Here is a 19,402-nt window from a genome sequence, read left to right on the forward strand (position 1 = left end):
CGTGGGGGCGGCGCCTGCTCCTTCTCACACACCCACATGTGTATGTCTGTGTACCTACCCGTATGGCTGGACTCCTGGGAGTAGGGGTATATACATTTGGAGCAGCGCTGGGTGTTTGTGTGTGCCCGCACCCGCTGGTAAAGCGAGATTTACCTGCTTGTTCCCGGGGCTTTGGAGCGCGGCTCCCTCAGGCAGCGCCTCTCCTCACGACGTCTCCCGGTGGTGAAAAGGTTTCCAAATAAACGGGTTAAAACGTGCGGATTTCCCCCGTCTCCGTGGGGAACCGACGTGTGAATCCAAACTGATATTATCCGACTAGCTCAGCTGGTGTAATGCTTTTGATGCGTATTTACAATTTTTCAGCCACAGAGTGGCCTCCTGTATTGCAGTTAGGTGAGTGTTTTTAATGGCAAATACGGAATTTGGTAACGTAACTGTGTGAGGGACTCAGCCACACAGAGGTGCAAAGTGAAGAAAGAATTACACAACTGGGCTTCTAAATAGTGTTTTTAAAATTATGGTGGCAGACACATTGCGTATTTGGCTCAAATGCAGCAAGCACAGTAGCTTATGATCCATCTTGGTAATTTTTACAGTTATACCAAGTGGAAAAAAAAAAGGTAGTAAGACTAAAAGACCCTTAGACACTTTTCTACAGAAATAATTAAAAAAAACCCCCAGCCTCTGATGTTATTTACCCAGCATATTAAAGTCTAGAGTAACTTGATTTTGCCCTATAGCTAATCATCCACAGAATACCAAATTTTGAATGAATTGATAGTCACAACTAGAAAGCATTAAAGTACTAAATTTTATTTTAAAAATAAGTATGAATTACGATAATACTGTATATTATAGTGGTAATGACTAGATGACTTGCAATGTCACTACCAAAGTAAGTAGCATTTTTAATTACTTAACATTTTGTATGTGACCTTCTGATTTTTATTTATGCACTAATTATTCTGACACAGTTACCTGCTCCAATGCATTGTACTAAATATTTATTCTCCTGTTTGAGTAGATTTGATACCTGTTTTAAAGAAATGTGGCAGGAAAGCAGAGTGATGTTGAAATTTATGAGAGGGAGTGTGCATTTTTTGCACTGAAAACATGCCAGAACCAATGTTATGCAAAGCCAGATGCTAATTAATAGAGTTCCTAAGCCTTCTTTTCTGATTTATCTAGGTGATTTTTCAGAAATAAACTACTTTTTAGATACTTTAGTTAATGCTGGAATTTAGATATTTTAGTAATGCTATTTTAATTGAAAATACAGCCTGTTCCTGAGGTATTTGTTCACCAGTGTCTGTAGAAAACTAGTTTTCCTCATATACAGAAAAACTGGTTTTAATGAAGGATTTTATAGGGTCAGACCTTAAGAATATTAAGCTAAAGAGGGAAAACAATTCTTGCTCCCTGGTACAAACCTACTATACACATTTTAAATAGTTTAAAATTTTATTACTATACTATTGACTTTTATATTGTTTAAAGCAGGAAGACTCATTTTCTTTCCATATACACTCATAACAATAAGTCACTAGTGGCTATGTAGCATCTCTTTAGTGTGTAAATTATTTTTCTAGTGAAAAGAGCTGGTTTTTTCTACTTTATGAGTGCTTAGGGACACTTCAAGAAAAGAGGCTTTTGTTTTTATTTCATTGGATTTTATTACTGAGGAAATTCAATTTACTACTTCTAAACTTGGATTGTTAAGAAGATCTTGTTAAACAAGAAAAACTTATATTAAAAGAGGTAAGATACAGCTAATTGAACTTTCACTTGTGATATATGTTATATATACAGTAAAAACAATCTCTGAAAACTTCATTATCATATGGAATTATAAGCCTTTTTCAGGAATGAAAATTGAGCTTAATGAAGCTACTTTAATAACAGTATAAAAAAAAAGACCTCTACCTACCTAACCAATACTCTTTGCAAGCAAATTACCATTTGTGCTTCAGGTGCATGTCCTTAAATAAACAAGACCCAACTGGAAACAGCTGGGTGGTCAGAGCAGGATATTTTAGCAGTAAAATAGGTTTAGAGTTGATTTTTAGGATAAAAACTGTAGGCTGTAGGCAGCATATACCTGGTGGAGCTGTCCAGGGCCATCAGAATTTATTAATCTGCTTTAGGCCCTGACACAATGTGTACATCCTGAACAGGTAGTTAGCAGGTTTAGTAACTTCTGGGCAGACTGGTTAAAAATGTTCTAAAAATGGGTTTAATGGGTATTATTTATTTATTTATTTATTTATTTATTTATTTTTAAGATAGTTTAATGTTGTGCTAGTTCCAGAGGCTACTGCATTAGCTGTGTATCTCAAACTTGTTATTTTAAGGGGTTAGAATTTTCCATCCTGCTGGTAAGGAATGCTGAAGTAAGCCATGTTAAATGGATTTTGAGCATGGTTGTGGGTATTTTTTCCTTCAAAACAACATGAAGTGTAACAAACTAGAGCTGTAAGAATGGATGGTCCTTTCTGGTTTATGTTAATGTTTCACTGGAAAGTGTCCTGTTTTTGCAGACCAAGAAATATTTTTTGTAGCTATTAAAAGCTGCAGTATTTTATGCTGGATAAAAGGCTTAGTAACTTTTATTACTACTTTTTGTTCATGCTTCTTCAAATGATTGTGTTTGCCTTATTTATCTGATCAACATAATTGTGTTAGATGGTCACCTAAATCGACAGAATTGTTTGTTCAGTTTTTGTTAGGTTTTGCACAGATAGCCATCTGCCTCCTCTGTAGAGCATTTAGTAGCTATAAATGTGTGGTTTAAAAAAATGAATCAAAGAAACAGTCCAGTTTTGGCTTTGCTTTGCTTCATAGTTTCTCTTAGAAAACTGAGAGAGACAGCTGTAGGATGCAGGAGAGTTTTGTTCTGTTCCCTGTGGGGCTAGTGGGAAGTGAAGAGTGCTGTAAGAAGTTAGTAGTATGAGTTCAATTCTACGAAGTTAATTTTTTTTAATGCTCAAATCCTCCCCAACTTTCTAAATATAAAGTTGTCCATGCAAGTACAGTGTCATCATTGCCACCTTCTGGCAAGTGCAGGGATGGTTCCTGCTCACAGTCACTATCCAGCGTTCTGTTTAGAGGATTTGGACTCACCCTCTGGAGTTCAATATTTTCTCTGCTTATAGCTTTCCATTATCCTATCGAGTCACCTTTTTGGCTTTGGCTTAGTGTTTTCCAGCATGTTACTTGTTCCAGGAAGATGTCATTGGTAAACACTGAGTTGTTCAATGATGAATTTTATTTGAATGATAAACACTCCATAAAAAAAGGAGTTACTGGGCAAAGGCTGATTATTCCCCTGCTGCTTTCTCTTTTTAGGGATTATGCATCAGCATTACAGGTTTAAAATGCATGTCAGCTATTAATAGGACAAGTGAGGATTACACAAAAGGCTGTAGAGGTATCAGATGACATTGCAGTGCTGAAATGAAAAGAATGAAAGTATCACTGATTTTTGGTATGGAATGTTTGCTAGGAAAAATTGATGTCTTTAAGACTTTAAGTAGAGTTACGTCTAGAGAGAGGGACTAATTTTTTATGATTTTACTTATGATGAACTTCAGGAATTTTGCCATTCTGTATCTTCTCTCTCTTAGAAATACTTAGTTTACAAAAGCTTGCACTTTTTCAGGGGAAAACTGAAAAGAAACAAAAGCTTGAGATGGAGACTACACTGATTATTCCTTGCCAAAGCTTTCTTCCAAGAGGACTTCTGAGTTCTGTTATCACATTCTTTGAAATAAACAGTGCATTTCTAACACATTAAATCATATTAATGCTTCAATGGAAATATTAGTAAGTAACCAAGAACAACAGAGATCTAGCATCTCCCTCATCTTCTCATCTTTTTGATTGAATTAGTATACATGAAATGTTTGGGGCTTTTTGACAGGTACTTGGCCCCAAAATGTTGGCATTTGATAATGACAGTTGTTTTTCATAAAATGCTTAGAATAAAATACTTTGACTACACAATAGAAAGTTACTTGTGTTACTGAAAATGGAAAGAAAAGACTGCAGAATAAATATAGAACTTTGTCTTCTGGTAGTGTAATTGTACTTTGGAAAATGTTACAAAGTAGTGGAGAAACTTCATCTTATTTAAAATATATCCTCTTGGTTTCATATCCCTTTTAAAACAATTATTTGTTTTCTGAAATCTCTGCATGCTCTCTCAACCCCAAGTTTTTAACAGAAAGCTTTAGAAAGGGAAAACATGTTATAGAAGCATGGACTTGAGTGCAAAAGTCAGTTCCAAAAATAACAGTGAACACTTGTGCTGAAATTCTCAGGAAGGATGAAGCCTGAGAATCAGCCTGAAGATGAAGAAAGCTTATGGGAATATGTCAACAAATCTTTCTCTGTTTCCTGGAGGTGACTGCTTGTTCTAACATCCTTTTCATTAATGTGATTTATAATATAAACGCTATACTGACTTCTATACGTAGGAATTAAATAGAAAAAAACACTTGGTTTTCATGTATCTAACATCCAAAATCCTTTCTCTGACAACTTACTTTTCTTCTAGGTCTCCTTTATTTTTTTCCTTGCAGAACACTTTCTACTCTTGTTTATGCACTAAAAGTGACAATGTTTAAGTAGATCAACATCATACTTGTGGGCAGAGTCCTATCCTGCCAGATGAGATCTGAATGATCTGTTCAATTTTGCTCCCTTCCAATGCTTCATAAGCATCTCTTACTTTTCAGATAGAAGTAATTAATTTTTCTTGGGCACACTAAGAACTTTTGCTCCAAGGGAAAAGACAGTAAATATATGGGAGAGAAAAGTAATAATTCTAATTTCTTTCCCACTCAAGATGGAAACTATTATTCTACTGGATCTAATTACTAGTTGTAAAGTAGGAATATTATCTGTAATTTATTTCATCCCAGGAAGATAATGTGCTCTTTTCGAACTTGGCCTTTATGCCAATGATTCTATGTTATGTCTTAACATGCATCTTGCTAATAATGCAAAACTATTTTTTATCTTCTTACATTGGGGATGAAAAACATTAATCAGGTTACTTTAAAATTCCAATGTAATAGCACAATGTGTAGCTAGCTATTAATTTTTTTAAGAAGTGTCGGTTCTGTGTTTCTCCCTAGCACTGGATGTGTTTATAAGCACATTCTCCTTGGAAGGCCAGGGACATTTTGTTCGGTGATTTGAGAAGGGATGTGGATGGATGCCATGCTCGAAGCCTGTTTTCATATCTCCTATCAGCACGTGAGTTTACAATTAACTTGATCCGTGCAAGTAGAGCCATTGATTCTGGACTAAGCAGAAACTTGGCTCTCTTCTTGAATTAGGACCTCAGGTTGGAAGAGAACCAGTAAATGTTATCAGCCAGAAGCAAAGGTTATTTTAAGATGCAAGGAGATACTCTAAAGAATGGTTCACTGGATCATTTGGGACCTATTTCCTCGTATTGCTCTGAGTAGATGTTCTTGCTCAACTTCTAAAACCTCGTGGCAAGTGGGTAATGGTGGTGTATAAGCAGCCAGAAGTATTCATTTAAAAGTAATTTAACTGAGTACCTATTAAATGCAACTTCCCAGAAGCAGGTAACCACACTCAGGGAGAAAAAAAAAGTATAATTGTAAGTTTTCAGAGTTTCCTTTTCCCAGCATTTTCTAGAACTGGTATTCCCTGATAAATCAGGATGTTTGTACTGAGGGATATTGGATTTAGTATTTCCAGCCTGTGTTGTTTATGGAGTCTAGGCACAGCAGTAGCAAGCTACTACACTAGAAATGCTGTATGGTGAACTGCCTGAAAATGTTGGGGTTTGCACTTAATAGAGCGATATCCACCCTCCTCAAAGTGAGTAAGATGAAACAGTGTAAGGAATTAAATTGTTCTCTCTGAGCAGGATGCATGTGGATGTGTGCCTGGAGTCCGGAACTGCTTTCATCTGCTAGATCAGTCAGGTACTGTTGGTGTCTTGTAATCCTTGCTGCTGGAATTGCCACCCATGCTGTTGTATGTTTGTAAATAAAATCATTTCTAGCTGCAAGCTCAGCCTGCAACAGAAAGGTCAAAGTTGTGGTTTTTTCAGCTTTCACGTTACCACTAAGAGAGTTACTGCTGGCACTCAGTCAAGAATTCTGTTGATTCAGAAGCCACTAAAGAAGCTCACAGGACTATGTTGCCTGTGCAAGTATGAGTAAAAGCTTATTTATATCAGTCAAGTGACTATACATGAATACAGATCAGGCCATTCAAATGAAGGAAGGTTCAGCTTTCACAAGTGACTCCTTATTATCTCACTGGGCTCTCATTTGCACATTAGCATATAATTTTAGAATTTCAGGGTGTATGCATGGTAATTCATAATGTGCTGGAAACACAAAACTTCTAAGAGAACACCTTTATCTAGTTAATAAGTAATTATTGTTTAGGCATAATTCCTTTGTGTTAATCAAATATAACACAAGAAACAAACCAGATTCATACGTTTTTACTCAGATGTATTTCTAATTTTGGGTCATTTTTTAACAGTGCCAAGGGTCGTTGTATTTTCTAATATAATCTTAAAAAAAACCAGGTTTCTTTCTTAATTTAACTGTGCCATTTTGTGCAGTAGCTGTACCTAAGGAATACAATACTGATAATCATCTGTCTGAAACTGTAGTGATGAAAACCTTTCAGCCCCTGTGGTGATCGGTGTCATTGCTTAACTTTGCTGTTGGATTTTTTCAGAAAGTTTAGCCTGAATTTCCCTTGCTGTTCTGTCCCATTCAGCAGTACCCAGAAAAAGATGGGGGTTTACTTTTCTTTAGTGTAACTTTTATTTTCTGTGGTAAACAGAGCAATTCTTTGTAAACAGATTTTTATGAAAGACACTTAAACACTATGAAGGGTATGTGAAATCCTTTGAATTCGTGTATGTGTGAATGACCATGTCACTTCTGTAAATATTTTTCCTAATATCTTACCTCTGTTATACTTGTATAACCTGTCCTCAGAATGGTTCAACCATGGTGATTGCTAATAGGCTATTCCTGATTAACTAGGGAATACAGTCAGTTTAGTAGGAGCTCTTACTGGCCATTGAGACTGTAGGAATACAAAAGAAAAAGATTTAGAAATGCTATGTCTAAAATAAGAGCAAACACTTCTGCAAAGCACTTCAAAGCTTGGAAATTGGTGTAAAAATCAGAAAAAGGAATAATTTTGCCTAGAAATCAAATTAGACTGAAATTTTTGAAGGGATAACTGACTCTCTTCTGCAAACCTTTATAGAAGTTCTAATAAAATTTAATTCTCACAGAACTGAGAAACTTCGAAAGCAGCCAATCATAATCCTGGCAAGTGTTTGGAGAAGCTCTGTTGTGTGTTGTAATGTTTGAGCATATGTCCATTTTAATTGTGTCTTAAAACTGGTTTTGATGTTGCCCTCCTAAGCAGACTCTGCCAAGGGTAAGGACAACAAATTACACCAAAATCCTTTCTTTACTAGAGGTTATATTTTTTTTTTCTTTATCACTTGCACAGATTTGTATATGTAAAACTACAGCTCAGGCAGGTGATAATTCTGCTAATTCTGATATTTCAGGTTTGAGAGGTTTCTCTATAATTTTCTTTTTTAATCTCCTCTTTCAAGTTACCTGCATGCACCTGCTGTTGTTGTAGCAAGGGAGGCCAATAGTTTTTTGGAGGTTTTTATGTGTTCTGGGTAGGATTGTTCTGTAGCTCTAAAGGCTGCTGTGAAATATCCTAAATTTTAATGGCAGAGGGCAAAGAGTCCTGCTTTGACCTTAAATACCCAGACAATTTCCAAGTTGACCTGGTAAAGGTGTTAATCACTTACATTCTCTGCCCTGTGCTGACTGAATATGAAACAAGAACTTTCTGCAATTTCCCTTCCATCATTTGCAGGAAAAGTCTTAGCACATTCCCCTAACATACCCTCACGATTTTTCCATGCAAATAACCGAGCAGGAAACCATCAGCAGAGGGCACCATTGAGTTATAAAATAGAATAATAATATCTTGACATTAAAAAAAAAAAAAAAAAAGGTGTTGCCCTGTGTTTTCAGTTTCCATTCATAAAATCACAGCATAGTTTACAATAAAGGGGCTCTGGGGGTCATTGGGTCAATCCCTGCCTCAGAGAGCCAAATTCAAACTTAGTTACAATTAATATAGTCAAGGTAATGTGACTACATTTTTGGATCATCTGTAACAAACTGCAATCAGATCCAGTTTTTCTCCAAATCACTTTTATAGCCATTTGTGAGACTGGATGCAGATCATGCCCAGAGCTGAAGCATAGTTATTTTGTATGAGTAAGACCAGAAAAAAAATGTTTAACTATTTCTGTTTCCAAAGTCAGTAAATAGGTTTTTGAACAGTTGCTCCCCAATTTTGATAAAAATAGGCAATCATTAAAAAAAAAATCAGTTCTAGAAGTATTTTGTCTATTACTTCTGTAAAGCAAGATTGACCAGAATGGCAATTTCAGGTGCTGTTGAAGCAGAGTATTGTTGGTTTGTGGAGTTTTTTAAAAATATGGTTTCTATAGTATTTCTTACTCAATAGTATGATTTTATTTCTTTCCAACTGCTTTGCTGGAGAGCTGAGGTAACAGCAGGAGGAAGAATTTACAAGTGAGTACTGCTCTCATGTTTTAAAACCTTTTTTTCCAAAGGTGCTGTATTGAATCTGTTGTCAGATTTATAGAAAGTAGAGGCTTCTCCAAATCAGTGAGTTTTATTAAGGAAATTTTTTCTTATTTTAATATGTCCTAGCCTGTCATCGTTACTTGAAGGAATTCCACTTCCTTTTTTCAATCTAGTTGCTTATATTAGCTGAAATTTTATTGGCTAAAATGGTAAACTGTTGAATTTTGTAGGGTATGGCATTTTCCTTTAGCTTATCCAGTTCTGCAATGCTTTTCAAGAGTATTTGTGACAAAATTGCAGACTTCCAAGCTTAGGAATGTCTGTTGTAAAATACCAATCACAGTGCTACTTTAGGGAGTTTACTGACACTTTGTCACATTAAAGAACTTCTGATATTTACTGAAACCACTGGCCTGCACTAATAATTTGTATAATTGCCTTAATACAAATGTTTCCCTCCTGTCTTCAGTCTGAGAAGCAATGTTGTTTCATTTCTAGTTTCCACCCTTTAAAAAAAAAGTTAGTTACTGTCAAACAAAATATTTACCATTTTACGTATTAAATAGGGTTGTTGAAAAGGGTAACATCTAGGTTTTTTTAAATTCTCTTTTCACTCCTAGAAAAGTGAATATTTTAGGTATTGGTAGAGTAACACAAATGTTTGCCTACCTTTGTGGATTTTGAATGAGAACAACTCCTAAAGAGATTTTTGGCCTCTTAAAAGCACTTTTCTCCTCATTTAATCAACTATATTTGGATGTTGTTCAGCTGAAATTTTAGTTCCTCTCATATGCTGAGCTATCCTTTAACACAATCAATGGGGTTAGTCAAATGTCACTTTAGATTCCTGGTAGCTCTCCAAACAAATTAGTTTTAACAGGCAGTTGGGAGTGTTGCTGTGTCCATGTCCTTGCAGGATTCAATGCCAGCTGGTGTGGAATTCTGTGGAGGTTGGAAAGGGCTGCAGGTGGAGCTGCTCTGTTATCAGCAGCCAGCAGAGCCTGGGTATGGTAAGTGTTTGGGTTGTGGTCAGAACTTGGGCAGGAACTAGGTGCTCTGCAGTGTCTCTGGTTCCTGGAGCAGCATCATCCAGGTCTTTCTGCCACTGGCAAAGTGTCTCCTTGGTATAACAGTTGGAGGCAGGTCCAGTTGAGCAGGCAGGGTATGTTGATCACTGGTAAGTAGCTCTTATCTTTGATGAATGGGGATATTTGTCATGTAGAAATAGTATAAAGTCAGAAAATATACTCCCAACTGAAATTCTATTTGAAAAAACCGGGCATTTTAAAAAAACACTGCAGTATTCCTAGTTTCAAAATGCTGAAGGTCTCTTTATTTTTCAGTTAGGTGACATCAGCAAAGCTTTTATTTTTTTCTATTTTATTTCAAAAATGAATTTTTTTATTAAACATGCAGCTGAGTAATATGAGTTGTCAAAGAGAGGCAGGCATGAACATCTGTGAAGGTAATATGGTATTTTAGTGTGTTGGAAGATGGTGGCATGGAGATAAGAAAGTTCTTGTGTAGTAAGTTTTGAATGATGTGGAAGACTTAGGGCAGAGAAGAATTAAAGATCAGTTAGGACAACTGCTAATGACAGCATTGTCTTTTCTGAATGCTGACCCAGACTGAAGAATGGCTGGGCTTTAAACAACAAAAGATTCACAGCTGCACACTCCCACGGTGACAATGTGAGAAGGGCCCCAACCTTAAACTTTTGTATCTCCTTGCAGAAAATGTAGATCCAAGGGGGTACAGAGGAGAATGATAAGGGACTGACCAAACCTTAACAATGTGAAAGGTTTACTCTTGACTCCCATGGTGCAGTGGTCCCCACCACCGTAAGCAATAACACATTTAGCACTCCTGCTGGTAGTGCTTCTTACAGTGAGTGTTTGGAGTGTCCTTGCTGAAAAGGAATTCAAAGTCACACATTGGATCATCCAGTTACTGAAAGGAGTTGAGATACATGAAATTATGTGGGAATAAGCTGAGTTACACCTGGCAGACTGCAAAAAGGACAGGTTCCTGGTGCTTTCAGACAGGTACTACATCTACAAAGCAGTAAGTAATGATTTTAGCCGTGACTTTGTGACATCAATGTTACCCTGACTGATTAAAATCAAGCACACAGCACTACAGATCCTTCATGTAACTTCCTGTGTTTTGGTGTTCCTCTTCCCCCCCTCCCACCGCAAACGCTAGCACGTTGCCCTCAAATGGCTGCCAAGCAGTTTTGGACCTGCATAATGAGATTCTTTTGTGTATACTCTTAAGAAAAAAAAGAGTAGAAATTGCACATCACTGTATAGTTTTACATGACAAGTTTTACTTTGCCTTTCTAGCAAATTAGGGTGAGAGTTTTGTGATTTTCTTTTGTTACCTTAATATTGTAAAGTTGCAATTCTTTGCTGACTTTTACTATCAGGGTGACAAATTACTCTCTTGCTGAGTTTATATTCTGTTGCTATTCTAATGGGATGAGTGAAGAGAAGAGGATATTGTTTATTTTTACTTTCCTCTGTAGGGTTTTGGTTTGTGACACTTCTCTGTGAAATTTTCCGTATGTTTCCTTCGGAGTTTTCAAGGAAGACTTAAGTTCACTATTAAACAAAAAAGGATGATATCCAATGTGCTACTCTTGTTTGGCAACCTGAATTTAGTTCCAAAAAATTCTGTTTAAAATAAAATCAGTGGGATTTATGTCAAGATTGTTTAAATGCTTTGTACACTGTGTAACAAGTTAGAATGAATTTAAAATCTTTCATTTCCCCAAACTTATTCTGAATCTCTAAAGAAAAAAAAAAAGAGTGATGGAAGGGAAATTCTTATAACCACTTATAGGGGCACTTGCAAACAATGTTTCTTGAATTCCTAGAATTAAAAGCAACTATGTGTAGTGCATCTTTCCAAATCTATGCAGCTAATTATCTACAATAAACTTTCTAAAAGCAAACAGATAAGATCAGTATATCTCATAAGGGGAGCTTTACATGGATACTCTACCTCTGATCTGGGAACAAAATTGTTAGGAATTTCCCTTTTTTGGGGGAAAGGCTGGCAGTGGTTATAGTGGATTATCTATTGATCCTTTTAGTTGGGATGTGTGTATGAAGCAACTGCATAAAGGAAGGAAACAAGGTTTTTGCCTTTCTTTCAATTATTCAACTATTTAAAAAAAATAATAAATTACTTTTTGGCTATATTTGCAAAAGGAAGGCCAATGGCATTTTGGCCTGGACTGGCAATAGTGTTGCCAGCAGGACCAGGGCAGGGTTTGTCTTCTTGTACTGGGCACTGGTGAAGCTACACCTTGAGTGTGTGTCCAGTTCAGGGTCCCTTATTGCAAGGAAGATATTGAGGTGCTGGAAAGGGTCCAGAGAAGGGCAATGGAGCTGGGGAAGGGTCTGGAAATTCCTATGAGGAGTGGCTGAGGGATCTGGGGATGTTTAGTCTGGAGAAAAAGAGGCTCAGGGGAGACCTCATCACTCTCTACAGTGATCTGAGAGGAGGCTGTAGCCAGGTGAGTGTCAGTCTCTTCTCCCTGGCAACCAGTGACAGGACAAGAGGAAATGGCCACAAACTGCACCAGGGAAGATTGAAGTTGGACATCAGGAAAAATTTCTTCACAGAAGAGGTTGTTAAACATTGGAATGGGCTTCTCAGAGAGGTGGTGGAGTCACCATCCCTGGAGGTGTTCAAGAAAAGACTGGATGTGGCACTTAGTGCTCTGGTCTAGTTGACATGGTGGTGATCAGTAAAATGTTGGACCTGATAGTCTTTTCCCACCTTAGCAGTTTATGATTCTGTGCTCATACAATGTGTGCTCTGTAAAATATTATGTGTAATGAAAAGGACAATATTCTGGAGGCAAGATTAGAAATAAAAGATGCTTTATAGTCTGAGTGAGAAAAGGGCTTACATGGGATTTAAATGCTGTGGACTTTATGGCAACTTACTGCAGGCCCTAAAAATTTACATGCAGATATGAACTAAGCTGGATGGACAATAAGCAGCAGTGTAATGTTATCTTGCTACGACTGCAAAAATAGTAAGATTTTTATTACCATATTTGCAAGCTTTTGTCAACTTTGTGGAATTCTTGTGTATAATTCCATATGGAATTCACTGGGTTAGAGTCACAACTAAGTTTTAGTGAACTAAGCATTTGTAAATGGAGTCTATCATAATGGGATAAGTAAACACCTCCTAATGATTTCTTGCTTAGCTCTTTCCCTGCCACTGCTGCCTCCTGTCTCCCAGCCCATGCAGACTTTCTGACACTGCCACTTGGCAGGGTACTAATGACTGAGCCAAAAGAGTTTTGCCTTGGCACAATTCCGTTGGCTGCATTTGGGTTTCAGTGATGAAACCCAGAGAGGAAACAGAACCCAAGAGCTCAGCAGTCTGGCAAGAGTGCTGCAAAGCATCAGATGTGTAAGGCATCCTACTATACTCAAGTTTTCCTGAGACAGTTCTTTCCAGACAAGTTGGGAGGGGTGGAGTGGAGCATGTTGTGTGGTTGGATTGCTTGGTTTGATTTTTTTTTTTTTTTTTTTTTTTAATCTGAGTTTGAACTGCAAAATCTGTAGCATGTTCAGATTTGAGCTCTTGTAAATTGTAATAATGCAGCAGTGTAAGGATTTGTCTGTACATCAAACCTGTTAAGAAAGGCAGCAATTAGAATTAAATAGAATTTTTGAAATCAGGTACAGTTAGTTTATAACAAAGAAGTTTGGTTTCTTTGTTTTTTCCTCTTTGGTTTGGGTTTTTTGTTATGGCATTAATATTTTTGTTTGTTTTGTTCCCCCTGAAGGTAATTACAGCTGTGTTTTCTTGCTGTTTAACAGGCTAATATTTCTCCAGGTCATAATTAGAATGGGTGAATTTTTTATGGCAATACAATCATGTTACAGCAAGTGTAACAAAAATCCATAGTGATGGATTGAGTGATGGACAGTAGCATTTGAGGCAGTTTATCTGTAGCTGATAAAACACACTTTTACACGTATGTTTTAGTTATCCTCTCACATACTCATTAGCATGACATATGCATGCTTCTATTTTTCTGAAGGAAGCAGTTTGATAGATAAAAACCATCTCAAACAGCAAAGGGAGAAATTTAATCCACTGTTTAACTGCACTTTTTTTTTTTTATGAGGAGAAAATGAGTCATAACTAAGGAAGGGGGAGAAAGAGAGAAATAAAAAATATTCATAATAGCTGATAATAATTACAAAAAGTACAGTGCTCATTTGGGGATCTGGCTATTGAGAATAGTACATTTAATAGCATTCCTTGCTAAATTCATCAGAATGAGTGTCAAAAATATTTAATTTGGAATACAGCCATTCCTTTTTGTAAAAAGCATCTTGAAAGACCTTCTTCTCTGTGGACTGTGCATAAAGCTGTGAACATGACAGCAATGTTCTTGTCATCAGTCCCTTGAGGCTCTGTCCAGCTCTCTCTAAACTGAATGGCAAAATTCTTGCTGGCATCACTGAAGTGGGGAGGGGGGGACTCAGATATGTGCATTTTCCCTGTGAACATGCATAATGTTTTCTTTTTTCTGTAAATGTCAGTTGTGACATTTCTTCCTGCCATTATTTTTCCTTCTTGTCTTCCTTTTCTACATCTCCTGCAAGAGGCCTACATCCAGTCAGGATCTCTGTCTCTCTGTTCCTGGTATAAATTTACACTGGTTTCATTTAAATGTAGGATTGCTACCATAACATGTAAGCACATTAAAATTTGAACTTTCCTCTACATATATTTATTACTTTTATCTTAATGTTATAGAATTTGTATGCTAGTGTTTAGTAGTGAAAAATGGTTATTTATTTTCAAAAGGCAGCTACAAAAGGGAAAAAATTGTTAAGATATACTTGCTCTTTCTTGTTTTGGCACATAAGGTAATCATAAAAATGCTTTTGGTGGAAAAATATTGTTAGGACAGCTATACATGAATGATAAATTACATGGACAGGATTTTAAAGGAAATAGCTTTTTGTTCTCTCCTTTGCCTGTATTTAATGTGAAGGGAAGCAATACAAGCTTGTTCTTCAGTCATTTTCAGGCAAAAATTTAAGTTTTTTGTTATTGTTTTTTTGTGTAAACAAATCCAAACAACTTGAGTAAATAATGGAGGGAGAAGGAGGAACAGGCAGACTGCTAACTTGAGATCATACTTACCCATCTGTGTTCTGTGGCAGTGTTCCTTATTTAACTAACAGTAGCACACAAAGATCATAACACTGTTTTTTCTGACATTGTAAAATTAATACTGTTCCTGTTCTGAAGAGCTGGTATTCTAAAAACGCTCTCTTTTTATATATTTAATCAGTAAGAACAATTTGAGAGAAATTGACCTAAATAATATTACCAAACAGATAGCTTTGCCAAGTAAGACTAGTTTAAATATTTAAAAGAATCGAGATACATTGTCAAAGGGTCGCAGATATTTCCTTCAGTCTCCAGACAGCTCTTTATGCATGACTTGGTGCATCAATACCTATAGGGTAAGGACTTCAATAGTGCTGGATTAAGTCTAATCAACTTAATAACAAATAGATTACTAAAAAAAAAACTGTAAGGTAGCAAAGGTCTCATATGAGATGTAAAATAAACAGTTTTATATTTTAAGGAGAAGGAAGATATTGTAATAAAACACTCTTCATTAAAACAAATATTGATAAATAATACCATTCTATTTATGCAGCAAAAAAAATTCAAAATACAGCCCATGCTCTTGAAAAACAATCAAATTTAACAAAGGATTTGTCAGAGCAATGTAGAAGAAAAGCAGAAAATTTAACTATTTTTGAGACTGTGATGAATTAGAATAATTTTTCTGCCAGCTTCCCAGGCCATGTGAACATTAGTTTTCAAAAGAAATTCAAATCCAGACTGAAGTTTCATCTCTATTTCATATCAGGTAAAAATGTTTAGGAGAGATATTTAAAGCAGTAGAAGGAAAACTGTAAACTTGGCTGCAAAGGCTTCAATCAGCCTAGTTGTAGTTTCTGGTAGTGAAAAACTTTGGGAGGTTTCCACAATGCCTGCTAAAGGTTAAAATCCTTTCCAAGCAGTGATGAGGGAGAGCAGATGTTCAGCAGGTAGAATGTAGAAACAAGATAGAAATAAGTCTTCCACATAAACATTACCAGGTAAATATATAAATATGCAGGACTTTAGGTGTAGTCAATTAGAATGATGCATCCAGTGAAATGGACCAAAGAAGTATTGTTTACCTCATTCAAGCCATTATATGTTAAGGAAACAAACAACTTCATGAATAAATTTCTAATTTTCTGATGTGCTGAAATGTTTTGAGTAGACCACTCCTGAAATTTAAATAATTTGAAACTTGTGTAAAGACTTCTGTAAAACAAGTAGAGGAAAAGATTCTTTCAATAGGAATACTTCTGTCTTAGCAGGAATAAAATATTGCTACTTAACTGTACAATGGCATGTGAGTTTTTATGAAACCTGCTTTTTTTCAGGTAACAAATGCAATAATTTGACCTTGACAACAGTTCCTTCAACCATAAGCAGGCAAAGAGTTGTTACAGATATTGTGTGCTACTGGTAATAATTGTATCACCCCCAGACTTCAAACAAAAAGTGATATTTAGAAGGCTTTTTTTTCTTAAAGCCTCTTAAGCAGATGTTAACTGGTGCAGTTGCAAACTTGTGTTTGTATGTTGTATTGTTTATATTGGTGCCCTGAATTTTATAAACAACTATGATTAAAAGACATTCTTCTGGCATCGCCCTGTCCCCCGTTCCCAAAGATACAAATCCAAAAGCATTGGAGACAAATGTATTATCCCAATGTAAAAGGAAGGAGGGAATAACTTTTATAAGCCTTCAGAAAACTCTGTTAATGTCTCATGGTACTTGCTGGCCTGTCCCCATGTTCCTCCCAGTCTTTCCCAACCCTGTCTGTCCTTGGGAACCTTCTTAAGCATTTGAATTTTTAAGTTTTGTTGGAAGTGAATAAAATAATCACATGTGGCTTCATGGTTTTGGTTTTGCTTCATTTTTCCTGCATCATGGCAAAAGAGAAGCTCTGTTAATCACATTGGTGTCTTCCAAAGCATCTCAGCCCAGCATTTTTCTTTCCTAAGCTTTCAGCTGAATAGGAGTTACACAGCTGAACTTGTCACCTTTTAAAATAAAATCTTGACTTGGGACTCTGGCACAAACCCTAAATATTTAAATGAGTGCTCGTATTACTTTTGGTTCTTTGTCTTCTGAATAAACCTGGGAAGTAAAATCAATAGAATGCAGAAGCACATAATAAACCTGATAGAGAAGTTTCATCTTTCTGTTCTCAGTTGCTATATTTTCAGTTGTTATGCTTGCAGTTATTAAAAACACTTCCTTCATGAAGTCTTTCAGTTTAATTTGAATCAAAGGCATCTGCAGTTATATAGGACCAGTTCTTGTTTTCACATTGTAAACAAAGATGTTTATCAGCACTTGTGTATTTCACTGTATGTTTTTCACACAGTAGAATTTTCAAAGCATTTGCTGCCATAAAACTGGACCCATTTTTAAATAACTCTGTGGAGGTGTAAATGGGGAGCAAAATAAATTTCATGTGATTTTCTCATTACTTTTCTGAGTATCTTTTTGATAAAATCAGCTTGCAACAAGTTTAAATGATAAATAAGTGTTCTGATTTCCCTCTGCCTTGCAAGAAAAATTTAACTATGTGCAATATTGTTATTGTAACAATATCCAGTATAGCAATAGTGCTTTTTAACTTGTGAAGCAAAGTAATACATTGCATTTTAGCAAGCGCTTTAGATTTCTAGGATAGTTTTTCATTGTGTGCTCAGGTATTCAGTTTCCCCTTATCTTAAAATGAAGCTTCCACATGCATGGTGTTATTCACAGTAAATATACCAAATCTGTTCACTGGCTTGGATCTGTAGAAAAAACCCAATATATTAGTATGTAAAATGGTTTGATCATTGGAAGAGTACTGTATAAGAAGCAGACAACTTTCAGATATGCTTTAGTCAGTGCTCCCTTTGTGTATCACAAGATTTTAGTCCCCTGGGGAAAGATTTACTAGGCATTCAACCAATTTCTCTCATTTTCTGATAGAAGTCACCTTTCTGAATTTAATAGAGAGCTGACTTTGAATTGGAAAAATAGTTATGTAATTAAAAGCTGAAAATCATGATGTCAGGAAGGTTAGTTATTCTGAACAAAATAGTCAGAAAGCTGAGGAAAAGAAAATAAAGACAGATGAAACAATGAAGAATTATGCCAATCAAGAAATTGAATGCTGTTTGGGATGGCAGCAATATTAGAGAAACAATTCAGGACCAGAACTCTTAATCATGATTATTTGAGCTAAATAGATGAGTGACAGTTGAGGGGAAAGTATGATTTGGAGGCATTTGGGGTTGAGTTATTTAGTGCAGTGACACTGCAGCTGTCCCATCCCTTGGTAGATTTTATCTGTTAAACTGCTTTTTAAAAATGTGCTTATCTGTTTTTTAGGAGGTATGCACTTATTGAAGGACTATATGATGTGGTATGGATGGTGAAGCCAAAAATCCTAGCGTTGTAGAACTTAGGCTCCTTGTTTCTGGCTCCGAACTCACACAGACTACACATCGTCTCTAAAATTTTCTTTTGTGGTCAGAAATGTTTGGATATTGGGTAGGAAGGCTGAGGAGCATGTGGCAGCAACTCTCAAAGGCTCTCTCAGCAGTTGTCACAGCAGGTCAGCTGTTGGAAATAATGAAGCGTGTGCTCACCCACAGCTAAACAAAAATTGAGACTGATTGAACAGATTCTACCATGTGAGGTAAAAATGCTTTGCTTAAACCTCAGTAAGGAATAGCTGATACTTCACCATTCGTTAAACTAAAATGAGACTCAGATATAACATCATTTTCTGTGAACCAAAGCTTTAGGAGAAATTTAAAATGTCCTAAGGATCAATTTAACTTTTTACTAAACGTGTATATCAGTATAAGATTATGGCAGATTAAATTTCGAAGTGATTCTCAGATACCTTTGTCATTCAGCTGATGTAATAGCTGCTTGATTTCCTTTTTTAGTTGCCTGCTACTTCAAAGCACTTTATTGCTCTGTTCTAAAAATTCCATTAATTTATCTGTTGCTGCTGTCTCAAAAGAATGTCAGCCTTGCTGTGAGAAATGCAAGTACTGCAGAGAGGTGATGAAGCAGTAACTATTCTCCTAAAGACTCAGCTGCATGTTCAGTCCTTTGTCAGGTTTGCTTTTGGAAGTGCTCTAGTCAGAGCAGCCTGTGGATACAGCAAATGTGCTTCAGTTTCTAGTAAATGTACACAAAGGACAGAGCTTATTGCTGCTGGTTGGAGCTCTCATCTGAGTGAGGTTTAGCAGAGGAATGTGGTGGTGGAAGACTGGGATCTGCAGCTTGTTGTTTATAAATATTTGTGTTTCCTCCTCCTTTTTTCATGAACTAGAAGGAAAATAGTCTTTGCATCTTGAATTTATTACTCAAGCATAATTTATTGAATATGCACTTGACTCTAATACCAGAAATCAATGATCTTAACAGTGTGGGTACTACCTGAAACCTCTGGGCACTACTCTTGTAGTGCCTTCTTTTTATCCATTACTTTCTTCTGGATAACAATGCAACCAAAATACTTACTCAGTGTTAAATCAACTGTTAAAGAGAACCTTGATAAAAGTTAGCTTTCAGCAAGTTTAACATGTGATCATTGA

General features: G+C 36.3%; 1 long non-coding RNA gene across 1 annotated transcript; it reads left to right on the plus strand.

Moving 5' to 3' along the window:
* Positions 1-38: 38 nt before the first annotated feature.
* Positions 39-18,396, plus strand: LOC130254551 (uncharacterized). The gene is made up of 4 exons (XR_008840753.1): positions 39-393; positions 5,139-5,259; positions 5,906-5,963; positions 18,180-18,396. It is a non-coding gene; the product is annotated as an uncharacterized LOC130254551 (long non-coding RNA).
* Positions 18,397-19,402: the final 1,006 nt, after the last annotated feature.

The sequence above is a fragment of the Oenanthe melanoleuca genome, chromosome 5, assembly GCF_029582105.1.
Source record: "Oenanthe melanoleuca isolate GR-GAL-2019-014 chromosome 5, OMel1.0, whole genome shotgun sequence".
Lineage (NCBI taxonomy): Eukaryota > Metazoa > Chordata > Aves > Passeriformes > Muscicapidae > Oenanthe > Oenanthe melanoleuca.